Source organism: Trichosurus vulpecula, chromosome 1 (genome assembly GCF_011100635.1).
Source record: "Trichosurus vulpecula isolate mTriVul1 chromosome 1, mTriVul1.pri, whole genome shotgun sequence".
Lineage (NCBI taxonomy): Eukaryota > Metazoa > Chordata > Mammalia > Diprotodontia > Phalangeridae > Trichosurus > Trichosurus vulpecula.
The window spans coordinates 500,968,983-500,976,036 of NC_050573.1; positions in this window are offsets into that span (position 1 = coordinate 500,968,983).

Here is a 7,054-nt window from a genome sequence, read left to right on the forward strand (position 1 = left end):
TGAGAAGCTATAGTAGGCCCTGAAGATCCTGCCCTCTAATTTTTAAGGATTCTGAGGGGAAGAGGAGGCTGAACCTCAGGAAATAGAAGTCAGCAAAAGAACTCAGGTGAATCAAAACAAGACAAAGCAAAGCCAACTAACTCACCCAAAAGGGAGCAGGAGTCAAAGTCATGCCCTGGCACAAAGCCCCAGTTCAGGAACTAAGCCTGGAAATAGGTATAAGTGAACAGAAGATGCCAATCACTATAAGACCCAGAAACACCCCAAAGTTTAATCCAGAAGACAGTAACTGTGTAACAACTATAAGCAAAGACTCAGTGAAAAGAATAGCCTAGTTATGAGGACAACAAGAATGCCTGAATGTGGGTGGTGGTGTAGAGCCAAGATGGTGGCTGGAAAGCAAGGACTTGTGTGAGCTCCCCCTCAGGTCCCTCCAAACACCTAAAAAAAATGGCTCTGAACAAATTCTAGAACTGCAGAACCCACAAAATAGCAGAGGGAAGCAGGGCTCCAGCTCAGGACTGCCTGGATGGTCATGGGGTAAGGTCTATCCCACCGAGCTGGGAGCGGAGGGGAGAAGAGCCCAGTGTGAGCTCTGCCTGGACCAACCAGACTGGGAGCTGGGTGGAACAGGCCCTAGCGCCCTGAATCAGTGAGCTGTGGCAGTTACCAGACTTCTCAACCCACAAACACCAAAGACAACAGAGATGATTAGGAAAAGCTGCTGGGACAGAGTGAAGGGAGTTCCCGGTTCAGCCACCACCCTGGGGGCAGCAGAGGTGATGCAGCTCTGAGGCTGCTTACAGAGTTACAGCTGCAGTTGCTTCTGGCCTCAGGCCCACCTGGTGGGAAGAATTAAGTAGTGGATCTGAGTGGGAGTGCAGAGCCAGCTTAGATCTGAGTCGAAGTCTGGGTTGGCGGTTCTTGGGGGAGGAGAAGCGCTGGTGTGGCAGAGCTTGCTGTGTAGAAATAGCTCTGAAAACAACAGCACAGCCCCTCAAGTTTGGGACAAAGTACTCTATACTCTACAAGCAGTCATACCCTGATGAAAAACTCAAGGGTCAAGTAAGTTGGCTGGGAACATGGCCAGGCAGCGAAAACGGACTCAGATTCAGACTCAGACTTTGGAATCTTTCTCTGGTGACAAAGAAGACCAAAACTTACAGCCAGAAGAAGTCAACAAAGTCAAACAGCCTACATCAAAAGCCTCCAAGAAAAACATGAACTGGTCTCAGGCCATTGAAGAGCTCAAAAAGGATTTGGAAAAGCAAGTTAGAGAAGTAGAGGAAATATTGGGAAGAGAAATGAGAGTGATGCAAGAAAACCATGAAAAACAAGTCAAGGACTTGCCAAAGGAGACCCCCAAAAATACTGAAGAAAACAACACCTTAAAAAATAGACTAACTCAAATGGCAAAAGAGCTCCAAAAAGCCAATGAGGAGAAGAATGTTCTGAAAGGCAGAATTAGCCAAATGGAAAAGAAGGTCCAAAAGACCACTGAAGAAAATACTACCTTAAAAATTAGATTGGAGCAAGTGGAAGCTAGTGACTTGGTGAGAAATCAAGATATTATAAACAAAGGAATGAAAAAAATGGAAGACAATGTGAAATACCTCATTGGAAAAACCACTGGCCTGGAAAATAGATTCAGGAGAGATAATTTAAAAATTATTGGACTACCTGAAAGCCATGATCAAAAAAAGAACCTAGATATCATCTTTCAAGAAATTATCAAGGAGAACCGCCCTGATATTCTAGAGCCAGAGGGTAAAACAGAAATTGAAAGAATCCACTGATCACTTCCTGAAAAAGATCCCAAAAAGAAAACTCCTAGGAATATTGTCGCCAAATTCCAGAGCTCCCAGATCAAGGAGAAAATACTGCAAGCAGCCAGAAAGAAACAATTTGAGCATTGTGGAAACACAATCAGGATAACACAAGATCTAGCTGCTTCTACATTAAGGGATTGAAGGGCTTGGAAAATGATATTCCGGAGGTCCATGGAGCTAGGATTAAAACCAAGAATCACCTACCCAGCAAAACTGAGTATCATGCCCCAAGGCAAAATATGGACGAGGACTTTCAAGCTTTCTCAGTGAAAGACCAGAGCTGAACAGAAAATCTGACTTTCAAATACAAGAATCAAGATAAGCATGAAAAGGTAACAAGAAAGAGAAATAATAAGGGACTTACTAAAGTTGAACTGTTTTGTTTACAATCCTACATGGAAAGATGATGTGTATAATTCATGAGACTTCAGCATTAGGGTAGCTGAAGGGAATATACATACATACATACATATATATGTTTGTATATATATATGTATACATATATATATATACACACACATACACACACACACACACACACACACACACACAGAGGGCACACGGTGAGTTGAATATGAAGGGATGATCTCTAAAAAAAATAAAATTAAATTAAGAGATGAGAGAGAAATATATTGAGAGAGGGAGAAAGGGAGAGATAGAATGGGGTAAATTATCTCACAAAAAAGTGGCAAGAAAAAGCAGTTCTGTAGGAAGGGAAGAGGGGGCAGGTGAGGGGGAATGAGTGAATCTTGCTCTCATCGGATTTGACCTGAGGAGGGAATAACATACACACTCAATTGGGTATCTTATGCCACAGGAAAGAAGGAGGATGGAGATAAAAAGGGGGGGATGATAGAAGGGAGGGCAGGTGGGGGAGGAGGTAATCAAAAGCAAACACTTTTGAAAAGGGACAGAGTCAAGGGAGAAATTTGAATAAAGGGGGATAGGATAGGAGGGAGCAAAATATAGTCTCACAACATTAGTATTGTGGAAGGGTCTTACATAATGATACGCATGTGTCCTATGTTGAATTGCTTGCCTTCTTAGGGACGGTGGGTGGGGAGGGAAGAGGGAAGAGAATTTGGAACTCAAAGTTTTAAAAACAGATGTTCAAAAAAAGAGTTTTTGCATGCAACTAGGAAATAAGATATACAGGCAATGGGGCATAGAAATTTATCTTGCCCTACAAGAAAGTAAGGGAAAAGGGGATGGGGGGGAGTGGGGTGACAGAAGGGAGGGCTGACTGGGGAATGGGGCAACCAGAATATATGCCATCTTGGAGTGGGGGGAGGATAGAAATGGGGAGAAAATTTGTAATTCTAACTCTTGTGAAAATCAATGCTGAAAACTAAAAATATTAAATAAAAAAGAACGCTTGGATGAAATGACAAAAGAGAAAAAAATGAAATGAGAATTCTGGAGGAAAGAATCAGAAGGCAAATAAATAAATTAGAACAGAAAGTAGTAAATTTTACTCAAGTAACAGATTCCCTAACAAATAGCAATCAAGTACTCCCTGAAATAAAAAGATATCTGAACAAAATCAAAAGACAGGAAAAAAAGAAGTAAAATATCTACTATCAAAAATAACTTGCCTGGAATACAGGTCAAAGAAACATAATTTAAGAATCATCTGCCTCCTTGAAAATCATGACAAAAAGGGAGAAGGAGGAGAAGAAGGAGGAGGAGAAGGAGAAGGAGGAGAAGAAGGAGGAGGAGGAAGAGGAGGAGGAGGAGGAGAAGCAGAGAAAGGAGGAGAGGAAGAAGGAGAGGAAGAAGGTAAAAGAGAAGAAGGAGAGGAAGGAGAGGAAAAAGGACAGGAGGAAGAAGAAGAGAAGGAGAAGGAGAAGAAGAAGGAGAAGGAGAAGAAGCAGAGAAAGGAGAAGAGGAAGAAGAAGGTAAAGGAGAGGAAGAAGAGGGAGGAGAGGAAAAAGGACAGGAGGAAGAAGATGGAGAAGAAGAGGAGAAGGAGAAAGAGAAAAGGAAGAAGAGGAAGGAGAGGAAAGACAGAAGGAAGAAGAAGAGGAAGGAGAGGAAGAAGGATGGGAGGAAGGAGAGGACGAAGGATAGGAGGAAGGAGAGGAAGAGGAGGAAGGAGAGGAAGAGGAGGAGGAGAAGGAGAAAGAGAAGAGGAAGAAGAAGAGGAAGGAGAAGAAAGAGAAAAAGGAGAGGAAGAAGGAGAGGAAGAAAGAAGAGGAGGAGGAGAAGGAGAAGAGGAAGAAGAGGAAGGACAGGCGGAGGAAAAAGGAGGAGGAAAAAGAGAAGGAGGAGGAGAAAGACGAGGAGGAGGGGAAGGAGAGGCAAGAGGAGAAGGAGGAGGAGGAGGCCTGGATATCAAAACTGTCTAGTTCTAGCTGAGCCAGAAGGTAAAGTGAAAATACAAAGAAGCTACCAGTCACCTCCTGAAAGAAACCCCAAAAGGATGATAACTCCCAGAATTATTATAGCCAAAATCTAGAACTCCTAGGTCAAAGAAAAAAAATACTGCAAGCAAATAGAGGTCACGTACCAAGGAATCATAGTTAGGTTCACTCCAGACTTAGCAGCTTCTACAATAAATGGGAGATAATCTTGGAATACAGCATTCCAAAAGGCAAAAGATAAAAACCTATAGGAATAAGATATTCTTATATTCTCTGTAAAACTGAATATTAAGGTAGAAAAATGGGCCTCAAATGGTGTAGATGACTTTTGGCCATTCTAGAGCTGAGCAGAAACTTAGAAATGCAAAAATGCAGGAGACAAGAGAAATCTAGTAAATATATTTGAGCAACTGGAATGGGCTAAATGATGGTAAATTGTTGAAATTCTAATGGCAGAAAAGAAAAGTGTCCCTTCAGAACCTTAATGTTTTTTTAAAGGTCATAAAAGAATTTAAATGAGGCGGACAACTTGGGGAGTAGGTTTTTATGTTTTTAAGAGAGTAAATAAAAGAAAAGGTAAAAGAATACACTAGAGAATAAAAGAGAAAGAACTTGTTATTTTCATAACTGGGGTATGTGAGAAGAGTATGTAAAATATGGAGGAAATGGGGAGAGCAGGTATCAGGTGAACCTCACTTTTATCTGGACCAGATAAAGGGAGGTAGAATGTACATGCAGTTTGGTGTAGAAACACATCAAATTCAACATGGATATGGGCAGATATAGGAAGAGTGGAGGAGGTGGTTAAGAGGAAAAGCACTATCAGGCAGGAGACAGTCACAAACAAAAAACTTCAACGTCAGGTGAAGTGGGTTTAAAAGGGAAAACAAACAAAGGGCAAGAATCAGTTACTGGGGTCTGGGTGAGGGCAAGAGAAAAGAGGCAGTAGAGAAGAAACAGATCATTTCAATTATAGATCTTTAGTGTTGATCACATTCCTTCTCTTTCATTACCTTATTTTTTAAATAGAGGGCATGGAGTAGATTAGAGAAGAAAAAATATAAGGATATGATGGAAGAAAATACACAATTAATCATCATAAGAATGAGCATACATGGGAAGAATGCTTTCATCCAATGAGAAGGGTAGCAGAATGGATTAGAAAGCAGAATCAAACAGTATGCTATCTACAAAAAACACACTTGAAATATAAGGATTCACAGAATTGAAATAAGGGTTCTAGACTAGAATTATCATGCTTCAGGTAAACTAAAAAAAAAAACAAACTGGTGGCGATCACCTCTTAGAGCAACAGCAAAATAGACATGGTTGAAAAAGATAAGCAGGGAAATTACATTATATTAATAGGCACATTAGACAATGAAATAATAGCAATAATTAATTTATACACACACACACACAAAATGGCAGGAAACCTAGGTACTTAAAGGAAAAATTCATCAAATTACAGGAAACAATAGACATAAAAACTATAATGGTTGGAAACCACAATGTACCCTGTTAAGACCAAGAAAAATCTAGCAAATGATAAATAAGAAAGAAGTTAAGGACCTGAACACAATTTTAGAAAAATTAGGTAAGATAGATCTTTGTTGATTACTTAATGGGAATAGAAAGGTGTACACATATTTTTAACTGCATGGTGCCTTTATCTATGTTCTAGGGCTTAGAAACCTCACAAAAATGAAGAAAAACAGAAATACTAAACACATTTTACAGACTACAACGCAATACAAACTATTATTAGTTGGGGATCTTTGAGGAAGGGATTAAAATTTAAAAGCACACTAAATAATTTAATCTTAAAGAATTAGCGGGTTAAAGAACAAATCATAGGAAAATAGATAATTTAATAAAAGGAAATGACTATAGCAGATGAAATACCAAAACTTTTGTGATGCAGCTCAAGTTGTACTGAGAGGAAAATTTATATTTCCAAACATTTTCATCAACAAAAGACAGAGAGAACAGATCAGGGGAGCAACTAAAAAAATTAGAAAAATTAATTAGAAGAGCAAAAAATTAACACCAAATAGAAATTCTGAAACTCAAAGAAGAGAGCAACAACACTGAAATCAAAGAATTATTGAATCAACAAGTAAATCAGGAGATTCTTTAAAAAACCCAACTCCCCTCCCCCTATAAAATAGATACACCAGTAGTTAGTCTAATAAAACAAAAACAGGAAAAACTAAATCTAGTGTCAAAAAAAATTCACAACAAATGAACAAATGAAGAAATAAGGATAATTATTAGAAACTATTTTGCTCATTTACACCCCCCTCCCAAACCAATAATTTAAGTGAAACAGATTTGTTGTTTTTGTTCAGATGTGTCCTACTCTGTGTGACCCCATTTTGGAGTTTTCTTGGCAAAGATACTGGAATGGTTTTGCCATTTCCTTCTCCAGAGGTTAAGTGACTTGCCCAGGGTCACACAACTAATAAGTGTTTCAGGCTGGATTTGAACATGAAAATGAGTCTTCCTAATTCTAAGCCCAATGCTCTATCAACCGCACTACCTAGCTGCTCCTGAAATAAATTTACTGAAATATAAAATGCACAGACTACAGGAATGAGACATAGAGAATTTAAATAACTCAATTTCAGAAAAATAAACTGTGTAAGTCATAAAAGGAAAAAATAAACAATCCAAGACCAGATGGATTTACAAGTGAATTTTATCAAATATTCAAAGATCAATTAATTCCAGTATCGCATAAACTATTTTCAAAAACAGGAAGAGGAGGAATCCTGACAAATTCCTTTTTTTGATATAATGTGGATATGGTACCTAAACAAGGGAAAAGCAAAGCAGAGAAAGAAGACTAACCCAATAACA